The 17,570-nt window shown below is 38.3% G+C and overlaps 1 long non-coding RNA gene across 1 annotated transcript in view; it reads left to right on the top strand.

Moving 5' to 3' along the window:
• LOC113502897 overlaps positions 1–5,237 on the top strand; it is a 46,016-nt gene extending 40,779 nt beyond the window's left edge. The window contains exon 3 of the long non-coding RNA XR_003401388.1: positions 4,648–5,237. This is a non-coding gene — a long non-coding RNA (uncharacterized LOC113502897). The remainder of the gene's footprint in view (positions 1–4,647) is intronic.
• The last annotated feature ends 12,333 nt before the right edge of the window (positions 5,238–17,570 follow it).

Raw genomic sequence — 17,570 nt, 5'->3', positions numbered from 1 at the left:
ACACGATTTACGAGGCGGCCACATTATTAGAACTGCACATAATTTAACTATTTATTATGAATTAGTTATTACTTGCTCCACCTGCGAGACGACCATGAAGGTCTCAATGAAACATCCTTTGTCATTCAGGTATACCTACTGCTGTTATTGATGACGTTGTATTAAGGCTATATAAAATTCTGTGGAGCTTTGTCGAGGACTTTAGGCTTGACTAGTCAGTTCCCCGTGTACTCATTCCTTCCCTGGGGTTCTAACACCAGATTTTAAAGTAAAACTGTTGTCAGTGTGCCAATGAGCTGGAGTGAAAGTCCTCATAGCGTCTCTCTGCAACAATTTTCATCACATTTCTTTATTAAGAAACTGCATGAAGGTATTGGTATTAGGGCCTTTAGCCAGTCCCTCTAACCTAGGATGCTGGACACGTGATGTTAGACATATAGTTAGTTTGGATTAACTTAAAATTGATGCTTCTCAAATATTTTCGCCTTACATACATTACTGCCTACTTAAAGTAGAATTTTCTTCAAACAAAGTTCAGTTGCTAAAAGAAACTTCTATTAAAGTAAAGTATCAGCAAATTACCGATAAACATTCTATAAATAGTTTGAAAGAGAACCATCGCATAACAAAACTTTAAGCCTGCCCTAAAATCTTGGTATTTGCATCCAGTCGTTAGACCAGCATAATATAACAGCAACAACATATCGACGGCGAGTATTTATATCGCGAGTGACATTCATAACCGCGCGCACGACACAATATTGTGAGGCGGAAGTGCAGCGCGAGCGGCGCGGGACGCACGCTGTTGGGATTACAGTAGTATTGATAATATTTAAATTTCGGAACATTGAAACAACAGATATGTCACACACATGTAAATGTACAATTTAAATCCCGGGTAGAAAGTATCAACTTGAGTACAAGTGATCATCAGTGGAGTCTATCAGATCTTGTTTGTCGAAATGTCTGTGCTTGATATTACAGGAGTTAAAAAAAGGAGGTAGTCTTAAAGAAAAGGAAAAGTATATGCATTATGTGGCGTGAAAAATATGTCAAGATTATATACTAAGCATTTGGCTTCTGAAAATATTCATTACCTTAATGCATACAAGTGATAATAACTCAGTAAGAAAGTAACAAGAGAACCATAGGTGGGTTTGGCGTGGTGACCATACTACTTGACTATCCATGCAGACAAAAATAAGTATGTGTAAACATATTATTACTAACTTACAGTGCATGATTTGTGCCACACCGTGTGTGATCAGTAGAGCCAATTCAATTTCACACACCTTTATCCATATCCATATATTTCTGTTAAACCCATTAAGAGCCCTTCAGTGTCTACCTACACAAGCAGCTCACCAGACTGCCGACTGCCAGGTCCCCACTGCTCACAACCTGATGCATTCGAAGTCAGATTGTTATCAGCTAATCTATTCCGGCGCACAAGTCTGACCGTTCAGCAAACTCTCGTAAATCATTTCAGGTAATAACGTGTCTCGCGAATGTTCAACTAAACTTGGGACACACAAATAGATACATTTTATTTATGACTGCCATTATGTTAAGCTTGGTTATTATGTTTAACATACCTACCGTGTACTGTAATGTAATGCTAAAAGTAATATGTCCTTATTTTTTTATAACAAAGTACATAATTACCTAAACGATGAATTAAGCGTTTTTCTAGATCTAGTCAAAACTCTCCAAGTCTGTGTAACAAAAAAAAAATTGATGAAAATATTCCCATGAGAGTTGCTGTAATGAAAAAAGAGAGTGGTGTTGCTTTACTAACAAAAAAAAAATAGGTACAAACACTGCACCGATGGCCAAGTGTAATCAAATATAGAACATACACGACGTGTTACTGGTTCAGTCCCCGCGTAGGACAAGCGTTTGCGTAATCCAAGAATGCTTACCCTGCATCTTTTAGCATGCAACTCAACTGTTTGTGAATCTCCCGCGACACAAGAATAAATTACTTAGTACATTAGTAGTTTAAAAAAAGATGTTAAAAAGTTTTACAAAAACAAATCTAGAGTTGTGAGTAAATACAAGTGTCAGTACATGTAGCATCGTTCATTTGGTGTTACGCGGCGCGGCTCGCCGCTGACCGAGTAACAAGTGACGCTCGATGTGTCACCCACTATGCGGGGAATATATTGGTACTGGGTGCTGGTCACTAGGGAGGTTCGCCAGAAGGTTTACCATAAATGATATAGGTTTTTGTAAGTGTTTGATGACACTCTGGTGGGATTGCTATAGAAAAAATGATCATGTGAATAATAAATGCAAATATGCTTATTATTTATTTACACTCAAACGTTCTATACCAGTCTTGATAAAATAAATGAAAGCCTAGATCAACCCATAATCTTCTTTTTATCATCATAACAAACATCTACTTTTGTAATGTTGCAAACACTGGCGATATGTGAGGATCTTGCCATATTATAACAGCTAAATGTACCACATTTCTTGCAAATAAATGATGATTGATTGATTGATAACAAAAGCTAGAACAAGTTTGTCACTAACTTCATTATTCAAAGCGGTCTGTCGGAGCCTTAAAATAAATAAGGATGATATTTACATGAATATTTCCTCCCAAAAACAGTACTCTTTTATTACTTTTAAGTAACCTTCTTAATTACCTGCAGTTTGGTATTCGGCGCCTAAAATAGCGTGCATAGTATCGCGGCGTGTGTATTGTGTGTAGTGTGATGTAGGAGCCGCCAGCTGCGAGCGGCCGCGATGACCCGGTCAGCTACAGCTTAGCGCGGAACTAGTAGTTGGCACTACGGGCACTACTGGCGGAGCAGGGGATAGGAGGAGGAAGTGATAGTTAAGTGACTGTGGCAGTATTAAAAGATGACGATCAGCTTTAGCATAAGCTTGACAAATTTGAAATGAGGTTTTCGTGGCAAACATACAATTATACTCTGTCACCAAATATGGTGGGCATAGTTTTCAATGTTTTCGTTTCGTTTTAATAGACTATAAAAATTAACAAGAATCAGAAAGTGATTAAGTTTTGCAGCGATGGTGGTATCACGGTAAAGAAGAGTAGGTGCACTTCCCTCTACCATTTATCTTATCTATGTTCCGTACGCAATTCAATATTCGCGGAACTCTTACATTTAGATTAATCTGAGAATCACTCAGCGATCTACTGGATAATGTAAAAATAGATATAATTGATGTTAGTTCTATTAGCTTCTTGATACAAATGAGGTCCCAACACAAATAAGATCATATATCCCTCATTAACGAAAATGCGTCACTATATTTTATAATTAATCATTATCATTTAAATAATTACGACAGCGTCGCGCAAGGTGTTCCTGTAATAAGAGTAACTATTCAAATATGCTAATACAATGTTAATACAGAAAATATATTCGCGATTGGAGATTAAGCATAATTTATCTGATAAGGAAATTGCTACTATATTATACTGTGACAAACTTTGTTATAAATTAACTGCTTTAGTGATATAAAGACAAGTAGGAACGTTAGCTAATGAACAATGGGAGATGTGAATAGTTTAAGATGTAGATAATGTGGTTTTAAACGATGTGTATTGTTCGGTGAAATCGGTAACGCAGTGGCGTTTGCGACGTGTTGCGCAAGCGAGGCGCTAAGTGACGCGCAAATGTGTCTCCGGCGCAACTCGCTCACGATATGCAAACAGCTGAAACTGAAAACGATGGACTAACATCACACAACAGCGAAAAGGAAAGGGACATCCTTGTTCCACAAGCGAGTAGGTGCCGAATACACTAGCTGTGCGATTGTGAATGTAAAGGTGTCGATATAGTTGTGATCTCATTCATATATGTAGTAATTAAGTGATGTCTGCCGTTGAGTATTTGTGATAGTTTTAAATATATAGTTTGCTATTTGTAGTCTTTAAGAGAGACCTACATTTCTTAAAAACATTGTAACGTTAATTTCTCAGTGATTTTTTTTATTTGTATCAAATGAGGCTTTTGCAAGCTGTGATCTTATAGCAAACTATTATAACTTATTTCGTTCCACATTTTAAGCAAATTAAGTTATTTTATTTGAGCTCACTTGTACTAAATTTTAGGTTAGGAACGGAAGTATGTGGGTATTTATTACGTCGTTACGCTCAAACCGATTTCGATGTTTGGTTTAAAAGTATCTGACACCTGGCATTATCATTGCTACTCGCTACTTTTATTCGACTGCGTTAAATGATTTTCCAGCTATAACCGACATCCAGGCGGGCTGAGCATCAACTTAGATCAAATACCTAATAAACTTGAATGGATTCCATCACCGTTAGGCACAGGTGTGGTGCGACAGTTTCTGCCACATTCCCAGAGCACCACCCACCTCGCGATCATAACAATTCGACAATAAACTCAGTAATGTGTCCGAACGGAATAACACTCAGGACATTGCATTATTCATGAATGAAATACTTTGCCTCGTAGCAGGTTGGCGATCCATAAACCTAAAGAGGTCGTCCAAGACTTGATTAGTCCAAAATTGTTAAATTTAGTTACAGTGTTTTGTTTTATTGCTGGAACACGTGCCTCTACAATGCAAATCCTTCCTACCAATAAATATCTTATCGCAAATGAAATGTATAATAATAAATGTTATTGTTTCCAGGTAAAAGCTGAGAAATCGGGGCGAGTATTGATCTGAATCAAATAGGAACGATGTTGAGTTGACAGTCAGTGGTCAGTCATGTGGTAGTGGCTGTGTGGAGTGGTGCGGGTGTGTGTGATGTGCTTGCTGCGGCTGCGGTAACATGGGGCTCGAGTAGGATGTGAGCCATGTCGCCATGCGTGCGCGGCGCCAGCCCCGGCTCGCGGCGCGCGCTGCTACTGCTCGCCGTGCTGCACTGTGCCAGGTAAACACCCATATCTTATACATGGATCTTGAGCGCTGACCTTCACCTGCGCAGAAGTGATTTTTAGGGTCCCTTTTGCGGTATGAAGTGATGCGTGGGGGGGATTAATGGCAGTGATAGGCCCGTAGCGCATCGAGTCATAGCCGTCATGAGTGATTCGTTAAAATTCGTTCTTTGCTGCAGTTGCATGCACCTTAATTCATTTTGTTTTTCTTTTGACATGTAATTGTAAATTTTAAAGATTGTACACCACATGGGTATGTTACAGTGATACTTTGTTATAACACTAATTTTAAGAGCTGAATTTCCACCTGTGACAAACAATAAATAAATCTTGAATCTTGAATCTTAAGATAGCTCAATATAGGCGTTTTATTTTGTCATGAGTGTACGATGCGCAAAGCGATCCCCACGCTTCCGCTGAGCGCTCAAGATCCGTGCCGGTAACTATACTTACTTAATATAAATGCGACAGTACTCTGTCTGTCTGCTACGGTTCCAAGCCGCTGCTTCGCTTTGAATAAAATTCGTTTACAGATAGTCCAGAACCTAAGAGTAGAAAGAGTCTACTTAAGTAATAGGTTTTTATAGGGATGTAAGGACGGAATGTTGTACAGATGGAGTCACGAAACTAAAACTAAGTTTTTCAAGGTTTTTCATACTAAATTATTAATTAATTATAAGCCATATAAGTGTAATCATATCGTTGCAAAATTCCTGTTTTATTATTTCGTCTATCAACCGTTGATGACTAGTTATGTTACCTATTTGAATAGATACTAGTAAAGAATTTCACTTCAAACATAATGTACCATTTTGTTCTAATAATAATAATGTACCTATTGTCATGAGTACACTACTTAATGTTACACTGATCGCGCGTGTTACCGCACCTCTGACCGCGGCGCCGCGCTGCGAGCTTTATGATATCACCAGGATTCGAATTAACGGACTTAACACTAACGTTAACATTTGTATAACTAGAGGTAATATTGTATGGCTTATTTAGGTACAAATTGAGCCTGAAAAGTTTGTATGCCACTAATTTTTCATCTCAGATTTGAACCCTGCGTAATTCAATCATAAATCTTATGTTAATTTAATTGAATTAACGATCATAAAGGAAAATCATGTAAAAAAATTGTATTATTAAATGATGTAACGGTTTACTCACGCGTATTTATTGGGGTAGCCCGACTAGTTTCGGATAGCGAGTCGAACTCCGATCCCGCCGCGTCTGCTCATGATTAAGGACTCCGGTTGGGTCCGAAACTAGTCGGGCTACCCCGATAAATACGCGTGAGTAAACCGTTACATCATTTAATAATGAATCAGTCTCACGATAGTTATTATAAAAAAAAAATGTAGTTTCTATTCAGAGAACCGACTACAAACTTATGATATTTAGGTATAATTTTCGCTGCATCCGTAATATTAGACGCGAGCAGTGCAGCTTGTTGCCGCCACCGCGCTTATTACCAATATAAACATATTCATCATTCAAATCGCATGCTAATGTATTCCAGTCCCGATGGGACCTATCACAACAGTGGTTACGCGAATTACTGCCGACAGCGACTACCTGGACGATACTAATAAACTTTTTACTATCGAATACCAAACGCCGGCGGACCGCGCTGGGAACAAACCCCAAATTATTGCAGCCATACATCAGGCCCTCAACAAGCCATCCACAAGATTGATCGACATCATATAAAAGGATCGACAAAAGGAAGTACCAACAATACTACCGTACCCCGCAATTACTGACAATAAACCCGCAAATTGATGCCGACCCGAACCATTTCGGACGAAAAAAACACACAAAAAACAACATTATCAAATCTTTGAAGATCAAACCAATTAAGTCTTGACATTGATGTGAATAGTAATGTATTTGTCAACATACATATTTTATGACGAGCGGAACGTAAACGTGTGCGTTGGCTGAACATTGTGTTGGCGACTTAAGGGCCGGGAGCAGCCAATTACGATGTTTTTGTGAGCAGTAATGGGTGCTTGTTAAACGTGCGTGCGGTTACCTGCCGCCGTTTGAATGCACTGCTCTCCTACACAATCATTCCCATCAAATTTCCATATATTAATGTTAACAAGTGGCCTCCGGGACTCGTGTTATTTAATCACATGTTCCTAATCACACAGTACAAGTGTGTCGAGTAGGTATACAACCTGCATTGTGCCGCGCTCATTACGGCTGCCTCGGTGCTGGTTGCAACACTCGCGCCGACAATTATTTTGAAATAATCTCTGTGAGAGCTATCGATGGCCAGACGTTTACCTTTCCTGAGCTATTGCTAGACATTTGTACAATTTGTCCTATTCAGCCGCAACCACTTCACAAAAGATCATTCACGTGATGTAACTCGACGCGGACTCGAACCCCATCATTACTGCCAATCCTTTCTACTAACTACATAAGGGCAGTATGAAATCACCTTTAACCGGCTTATGTAAATAAAACTAGACCCTACCTCGTTGAAGTAGGACTTAATATTGATTGGAGACAGACGTGATTATGACAGTCGATCATTTCCGATTTCGAATATAGCAGCCCCGCCCATTCGCCCACGAGTCTGTATACGCCTTTTCATTTAACGGGCGAGTTAACGTTCGCCCGCTTGAGGTAAGGTCGGGGCGTGTTAACGTGAACGCAGACGGGGGCAGCGGAGGACGCTACAGAGTTGCATCACACGATTAATAAATATGAAAGGTTCCCAATACAAATGAGTACTATAAAGCTAAATGTACTGAAAGTATTGTGTGTCGCGGCTCTCAGCTGCCGAGTGGGAATGTAATAGGCGGCGCTCATTAATGTCAGACTATTAGGCTTAGGTAAACTTTGTAAGGTATTATTACCACTTGATTTATGTCATAAATTACAGACAGATCAATTACTAGCAGCAGCCATGATTAATACAAACTTACTTCACATTTTGTAAGATGTGGATCTTCTGAGCTACATGTCGTGGTGTGCGACGCAAGCTGTCCGCGTGTTATATTACAATACCTCCGTAACAATAGAGTTTTAACAGTAACGGTAACTTAACACGAGCCGATCTAATCGACGCGAGCTATCGACTGATTGCCGCATTCCGATCAGAGGCTACGTAATGAGATGTAATTCTATCACTGATGTAAAACCTTTTTCTAACATTACGCAACAAATTCTGATGACAACACGGGGAGGTGACAGTTGTAAGGCAATGGAATCATCAATGTGTGATACGGATATTTGGTTCTAAGTCCAGAAGCTAATTACTTTTATTTCGATATGATATTGCAGTTTACAAAACCTTCTTCGAGAAAAATCTTCTTTAAAGATCATTAAGCCAGCTGTCATTTATTAAAACATTCTTGATATTACCGTTACGAGCACAAGTTTATCCATATTTTTTTTCGTTTACTAAGAAATTGTATTTCCTTCCTTAACATTTACAGCATGAACTCTTAAAGTTCCTGCAAATCCTCAAGAAATAAAATAACTTATTAACAGGAAAACATTCATAATTCGTCTATTTTGACAAGAAGTTTCCGAGAAATATACTCATTATAACTCGCTAATCAAGATAATAAAGCACATGACTTTACTTGAACTACTAAATTAATTAGTAAACGTTTAAACTTAACATCTATAAAGTAAGATTTCTTGTTAATACGATAATATTCCAAGAAATCCTTGAATACGATGACGAAATATTTTTTTAAAACTTCCTTATAAGTTAAATCCCAGTTATTTTCTATGAGTCACAATTCGCGACCGGTCCTCTCGCATAAAACAGATGATCTACTAACACATTTAAAAACCACACTGTTGTAGTTAGCGTGTGGAAGCGAGACGGCGCACTACACGAGGTAGTCTGGCATCTCTCTTACACACTGCAACAATATCACTTTGAGAGGTTTTGGTAGACTCTTGGTATCGTATTCGGCAGGACCGTCGTCTGCAGCTTCCCGACACACTTCCTAGAACCAAGGACAGACATTAAAATTCCGATCCTTCGATACAGATCTAAAATGCTATATTATTAATTTTTTAACATAATTTCCGCTAATCTCTATTTAATAGGCAACTTGAATAGGTTTTTGATTCTCAGAAATATGTTAGAAGTTCTTCATTCATGTTTTTAAAACAATCTTTATTGGATTTTATTCCATTAATGAAGCAACAAATAAAATACTAAGTGACACATAGAACTTCTGTTTCTCAACGCAAAGGTTTTCTAGAACTGGGAATCTAAGATGGGAATTTATTAAAAACAAGACCAACATCCGCTCAATTAATTAATTATAATGAGCTAAATTAATTACATGTTTCGATTTCATCGAATGAACTGCAGAATATTATATTTAAATACACTTAGCGGTAGAGCTGCAGGAAGCATTTTGTTGTCCTTAACGATTACTATAATACGTGTGGTACTGTAATAAGGATGCGACTTAAACATTATTGGAAACTATTAACATATATTTGTTAATAGAATGATACTGACTGCTGGCCTACCAGTTCTACATTTTGTTTGCCCAGATAGATGAGTGCTGGAGACTGCCACGCTAAACCCGCGTGTCGCGAGTTCGATTCCCGCGTAAGACAAGTATCTGAATGATCCACGAACGTTTGCCCTAAATCTGGGTATCTGTGTGTATGTGACTTTAATCTTTGTGAAATCTCGCAACACACGACGTCTTTACTACGTACTACACTAAATACAAAACCATGGTTATAACAATGCCTTACAGTTATAAAATCAAAAAATATAAAACATCCTTTACAACTTTCACTGGAATCCAAAAATCTGTGACGAGACGTTTAAGACACATTTAACGGTGAGAGATAATAATACATGAGCCTTAACTATAAAACGACTCCTACAGACTAAGGAACATAATAAAATACTAAAAGGCGCCTTTACTATTAGGAGAGAGCGAGAGAGCGCTCTACATTGCGCGTAGCGGCGTCTTGTTTCCACAATCCCCACAATCTCTCCTTAAGTTTTATAGTAGAGGCACTGAACACAACAATTTTCTTTCGGTGAGTATTAAAACACCCAGTTAAATAAAACCTCAGTTTACGATTGTGAACAAATTAACTGGCGTTTAATAGCCGAAGAGCCTTTAATATGCAGTGCTTAGTGACACGCTCTACCAAAAGCTACACTATACTGCGTCGATCAAGATTTTTTAAAGTAACTTCTTTTAACAATTGCCACTAGTAAGTGAAGCATGTTTTCAAGAGAAGCTCTCATGGGTAGACCACGTTCGTCGAGTGAGGAACAACCGTTCACCAAAGAATTCTTCTCCATAAGAATGACACTTTGGAACGCGCAACTAGAGTCAGTAATGTAACGTTTTAAAAGTGCCTGAGAAACGGATTATTTGAAATAAAAGCTTTTTGATTTGATTTGACTCATTCCATTAATCTTGCTAAATATCAAATTATTATAAACTATTAATGAATACATTTTTGACATTGATTTGAACGATTTTGGGCCATACAAACAGCTGGTACATAACAAAACAGAACTCCACTCTGATTTCACTTTCAATCCGAAGTCACCAACACTTGCGCTCAGAGGGTCTACTACCACTGAAAGTAAAGTTATTGTAGCGCATCACACTACGTAGAGCAACAGCTGTCGTGCAGACTTGTAATTATACTGATTTAAGACATGGCTGTAGGTCCCCAGGAAATAAAATCCTTCACACTCGAAACTCTTGAGTACAACACGACAAAATATATTATTATATAGCATTATTATTATTATAGGCAAAAGTAATAATAATGCCGAACAACTCTTTTGTTCGGGATAAAAAATCGTAGCATTATACTCGCGTAGCATGTAGTGTAGCGCCGTAGCGGTGTAGCGATAAATGTAACCGATCGTTTTAAGTTGTAATGACGTCGGCGTTAATTCACAATTACCTTATTAGTGAGGCGTCGTTTGATGTATGCCGCTCGAGCTCGTAGCGTAGCGGGGAACATGCCGTTTAACTAATTATTACAATCAGTATTGAACAGTATATAAATACTAATAGATGTCGATTTAGTAAAGATTGAGTTTCTTATAATATTTGTAAATACTAGGGCGTCATAAAATTAAAAAAATATACAGGCACTGAAAAATACTGGGAGTGAGAGATATGATAAAAACGATTATCCAAACAAATAATGACTTAAGCATGACTATCTAATTCCATCTACTCCGTAATCTCAGTTTACATGTCGGTCAATACTCCTCTACTCAGCCTATCTCCGTACTGCATATTGCTACTACATGTAAAACCATACAGTACAGATGTGTGAGGACACAGTGCCACATATAACAGTAATGGCGCACTTATCACGCGATAGCGAAGCTGTCCAACAACCACGGTTTCGCGGCTTCGACACTCGGGCATGACGTGCAGGCAGGCCTACTGGCGTCGCGTCGACACGATATCGAGTCGGACTGGGACTCATCTCTCTAGATACTATGTTGCGTGGGTGGTGTAGGGTAGCCGCTCACTGTGGCGAAATTTAAGTTTGTAGAGTCAAAGTATTTTATTAAAAACTTGTACCTAGATGGACATTGAAAGGATATTTTTGATTGCAAACCCACTGTAAAGGAACGAGTATAGGCTTCAGAGAGAATTAAAAATATGTATAGTGATAGTGGTCTTTTCACAAAAAGCTATCTTTTAGATAGATCAAAAATCATAATGGTTTTCTAGATAGCTAGAAAACCTTTGATACTTATGTTGAACTATCAATATAAAGTGAAAATATTTACTATTTACCTAAATACATAAACATAGGTAAATAGTAAATTACTTAGATATAGGCAATCTGGTTAGGATTTATAAGATTCTTTTTAAAGATTACTAGGCGTTACATCTCAATGTCCACACACGTTAACACACTCTCCTGGCCCGCGGCGGCGTGTGTTAGCCTCAGCTTACCCGCGATATAAAGACATTCATTACGAGATTATGACGCGTTACTCACTGTCAGGGCTGCCAACATAACGACACACACATCTTATTATCTAATTATAATTTATTTCAACCATAAATACTATTTATTAACATTAATCTGATATACATTAGTCTTAGAGTGAAAAGATATCGGAAGTCCTTCACTGAGTTTCGAAACAAGAACTTTAGGTGGAAATTCAATATTACGTGCATCGGGAATCAAACAGAAACAGGTACATTTGGTGCATTATAAATAAGAAACAAATGAATACGGCAGTTAAGACGGATAAAAAGTCGATATAACCTGCAAGTATTTAGTAGATATATGAATAAGCATTTTCTGGTTAAATATAATATTTTTCTCATGGATCTCGACTAAGTATTTTCCTTTTGGTATGGTTACTGTACATCCTGATGTCAGAGCCTTTAGCCTTAAATAGGCATCTGTGAAAAGTTCTCAGATGTGCAGACTTCCCCAAAATGTTACAAGAATACTGTGTATCAAGTATCAACTTTCCATGACACTCAATTGTCTGTAATGGTCTGTCGTAGCATCTTATTATAGCCTGACTACATACTATTGGACTCCCGATGTTACATCGTGAAAAGTAACGACACAATATTTCCTACAAATTCTGAAACTCTCTTATTCCTTTTGTTTTTAATATCACGCACCCTGTATAGAAACATGCCTGTACACTGTAGTGCAAATACACTGGCACAGTGCCGACAGCCCTGACTCTCGAGTATTGATGATACACTTAATGAAATGGAGTGCGTACACTGGCGGCTGCGAGAAGTGTACTAGTCACTGGCAAACAGGTGTACACGGCCGAGCAATATGTCGGCGTCACTTAAACCAGAGTACCTATCACTTCGTATATAAGAAAGAGATGCCCTCTACACTGTATGGCGCTGTCTCGCTTCCTCAATTACAATAACATTACTTTAGGATGATTCGGTAGGTGTCAGGCGATGTGTACACGAGTGAGTATAGATGAGTGCACATTAGTGTTAAGACATGACAAGACTCTAGCTGTGAGGAGACCAGGTTTATATGTGGAACTGACATGTTTGCTGTTGGTAGTAACGTGCCAGTTGTTGAATGGGTTTCACTGAGGACGGGGAATGTAGGTTATATACATAGAATCGAGGTATAAACCCCCTATTCTGGAGTGTAATAGCCGTTGTAGTGCCGGATGCTTAAGGCGTTGTCACTAATGTCCAATAGTTGATTATTTGAGATTAAATTGAATATTCTTAACTCCCTAAAAATGACTCTCGTAGAAGGCATTTATACCTTGACGATCATCGGACTCTGAAATAACTTAAAGTGTAAAGAAATATAGCTTGTACATGTATGTCAAGTGCCCCGCCCACGCAATATGACTTAAATATATGCAAAAGCTCACCTTGTGTATCACAAAGCAATATTACCGTGAAGCGACAATAAACAACGTTATAGACGGTCTGCATTAGCGCTGCGCTGGCCGCGCCCGCGACATTAGCGTAATCCTTATTTCATACAAATTGTCTCCATAACAGTTAAGAGGAAGGAGTTTCCATGTAAGTGTAAGTTATGCGACGTTAACCTGTCGTCGCCTGAATCAATGCCAATCATATAAAGTATGTTTATAATGTGTTATGAAAGAGAACATACGGGCTTGTATCACGCTCGGCGACGCGGTGGCGTGTGAATGTGTAGATGTAACTATGTTAGGCTGATGTTTAATGACTTGTTGTAATAAAGGTGTATTCATTTTAATGTCATGAAGTACTTAATAAGAAATACTTAATTGCGATTTTGCATTTAAATGTATGACGCGTCTTATTCAGAGTGACATTCATTTGTAATTTTATTGTTATTGCATTGACAGTTATTGGATAGTTGTAGTTATTTATTAAACAGTTTTCTACAATATACCTATGTACAGTGGATTAACACTCGTTTTTCCATTACTGTTTTGATCGTACTTGTTGAAACTACAAGTTTGTATGTGCTCAGCTGTCAGAGCGCCTCGCTAATGCAATAAGCGCACTCAACACGTAACGATAATGACAGCGTCGCTGCGCCCGCGCAGACATGCGGTAGTTACTGTAGGTGAGTACTGCGCATGCGCGGCGACGAGTTCACGCTGAGACACCCCCGTTGGTAGCGATCATATTTGCTTTATGAAAAATCACGTGACTTTTTCTTCAAAATTTAATACGTTTATAAAATATGATCAGTATCACTATTGTTTTAGACAATGATGTATTGGCCGGTTGCTTCAGAAACCACCAGCTAAAAAAATCGTGAAGAACGTTTTTACATTGCGAGCAAAAAATCATTTTAATATTCTAAAATATCATCATTGACAGAAAGTAGTGTTGGGCGGTCGCATGCCATGATTCGCAAGCAAGAAAATAATCGCACAGTACGCTCTCACATTTAGAATGCTTAAACATAACGATACCTACTAAACATAACGATACTGCTAATTGGACTCCTGATAATCTTGAGGCCCTAACACCAGAGATGGTGTTAGGGCCTAAAGGAACATTGTGACAATTGTGAAAAAAAGATGCCGCTTTACACCGTGAAGCGCCCTATCTCGCTTCCACGACCTGTCATTTAAGACACGGCGGTAGGACCAATGATTACAAATGTTTCAAGGTATATTTAATGTAGTTGTTAATAAGTGGTCGTAGTAAATGAGTTGAGCTGATGTTGTTGATGTTTAGACCCCACAGGGAGCACAAGGAGAGTGCTCACGTTATGTAAGATATTAGCACCTGCTCTTACTTTGTACTGGATGGCTTTAGATACTCAATAGTAACTGGCTCAATAAGTTACTAGCTTATTTGATGAGGCGTTTTATGAATTATGTAAATGAGAGTGAGTGAGAGTGAATGAGTATATGAAAATGAGAACAAAAGTTATTTTAAAACCTTTCGTCAAGCGGATTCATTTGACTCGCGACTTTGCCGCTGCGTTAGCTCATGATTAAGGAAGGACTCCGGTTGGTTCCAAAACATGTATATGTAGTTATTGAATATATAATTAATGATAAGAACAATAATCTATGATGAGATCCAAAAATAATTTGAATAAAGCTGACCTCAGCGTCCACCGCTTAACAATATAAATTCAATTAATTTCGGCCATGCTCGGGCACGCGCCTACCATTGTCACGTGACACAGAGGGACTTAATAAAGTCATTCATATAACAATAGCTTTGTTATGTTACAATGATCGGTCACTGGACCCATTACCTTACCGTGACCTTTCTCATCACAAGTACACTATTTTTTTCCATTGTTTCTCGCAACGTGTTCCAAATCCTTACAAAACGGTTTTTTCTTTTTATTTAGGTCAAGCATTTTTGATTCACACAAACACTTGTGATACGTTGGGATCGAACTCGCGATACATTGCGCACAGTATGTTCAGCAGAGTGACCTCAACCATTAGCTATAATAGCTATCCGTGCGTCCAAACTTAATATTGCATTAAACATCACAATTTCCGCTTACTCCCATAGGAATCAATGCTTACCACAATTACCACCAAAGATTTCACAATCTCAGTAGGTAACATAAGTATATTGGAATTAAAATAACATTCTTACGTAATGTTAGGACAATCCACAAACCCGATGTTCTAAATCATAACCGCGATTAGTGGGCCTTAGCCTCGTAAGTCATACTTACGTAACGACAGTAGCGCCGGTGTCCCGTGTCTGCGGTCGCAGCTACAAAACACTGCGATCGATGCCGACCGCGAATGTAATGTATTACTAAGTGATATCACGTTATGTGTTCTGAAGGTTCACTGTTAAACGTTAAAAGTTCAAGAGGGACTGCTTTGTAAAACAGCCCGGTAAGAGTCCGGCAACCCCCTTCGCCTTCCCTTGGGCAATGGAAAACGATGAAGATTTTGAATCGGTAAAAAAATGGCATAAGTAATAATACGCGCCGTAGATACTTGTGTTAAAACTTCATTAATACTGTTATAAATAAAAATAATTAGGTTTTAGAATGTGATTATCTACACCTTCTAATAATGCTTACTATAATTCCAAAGAGTAATGGATCCATGGGTATCGTTCAAATACATATCGACGCTTCTACACATAGTTATAGGTAGCACACGCTTTCATACCTCGCGAGAGATGTTTAATTTTAATATAACTAGTTATAGTTTCGCCAGCAAACTCTACGAACCAAGGAATATTTGTTTCATTTTATAGTACAAAAACTGTTTTGGATTCCATTGTGTTTTGACGGAAGCTACCGCGCTCACATTCCGATGGATCTCGTAAAAAATCCGATCCAAACAATGAAAACTCATGTTATTCCTAGGTTGAAAGGCGGGTGATACCTACAAGCTTCCGTCTATGGATGCTACTGTATAGTGTCTGCAGAGGTTAACACATTGAAATAAATACTGTCCATGCATACGTTATAGTTGCACAGATTTCTTTGAACAAAACCAATATCAAAACTTATACGTAACATAAAATTGATTTTGCCTGTAAAAGGCGTAAAATAGGTAGAGTTTTAAACTATCACCAGAATAATTAAATGCGTAGTACTACTACTAATGACAGGCAGTGGCAACAGCGGTAACAATGTAACAACTTCTGTAACGTGATCTAGTGTAAGGCGATAGTGTTGCCTGACAGTGGCAGCACGCCAGCTCCGCCGCGCCAGTGTCCCACTGTCCCCGCCGCGCTGTACTCCCTGCGCCGCGCTGCCCTCGCCGCCGGCTGCTGCCTGCGGTTTACATATCCCATTACAGTCATGCTCTAGTTCTCCTACGAAACTACGTCACAGCCAAATGTATCAACAAAATACTAATCATCTGAAATGACTCTACATAGTATAATGTAGAGATCTTCAACCAAAAACAATTTATTGCATTTTAATATTGATTTTACATAGTAATGACTTTATTTAAAAATATCATTTCGTTTAATGTACAACTTTCAAATACCAACTCATCATTTTGTCACTTTCTATAGTCCAAGTTGTCGACGTCTTTAACTTTAATTAAGTTGGTTATAAGCAGGCTTGTTCGGGCTAGTAATATCCTGGCATTCAGTAATATAACTCATATGTAATGCTCCGTTAAATGTGACTGTCACCAAATTATGTAAATCTAAATAACATGATTAGAGTGAGCGCCGCCGCCCCTGTACCACGGTATCGAACACATGTACTATGTATTAAACGACATTCTTCCTAAATAGACGTTACTAATAACTAAGGTAATTTTATAGATTTTACGACGAACAAATTATTGGATAAACATTACTCAGAGTTACTGTACAATTGAGATCAGAATGTCCAGTCGTGTATCATGAACTGTTGACTTGTTTGAGTTTATTTTATTAAGCTAATACTTTGTTCACATTGTATTGTTATATTATGTTTTTACATTGTCATGATTCCGTATTTCTCGAAAAAATATTTGTTTAAAAGTCATTCTGTGGTCATATTGCTGTTTGGTTATTTCTCATAATCATACTTTGTGTTAGAAGTGGCACTTCTGCGTGTATCTTGCGATGTGATGTCGTCGGCGCGCGGCGCGCGGCGGTGACACAAAGCGACACGCATTCCGTGCTTTTTATTGGAAGCATTTAGTTTGGGGACACACGTATTTAAGGATGACAGAACTCGGTATCGATTTTTAAAAATGTTAGCGGGAATTAACAATATGAA

This window comes from Trichoplusia ni, chromosome 18, assembly GCF_003590095.1.
Source record: "Trichoplusia ni isolate ovarian cell line Hi5 chromosome 18, tn1, whole genome shotgun sequence".
NCBI lineage: Eukaryota > Metazoa > Arthropoda > Insecta > Lepidoptera > Noctuidae > Trichoplusia > Trichoplusia ni.
This window is presented reverse-complemented; position numbering and strand designations above follow the sequence as displayed.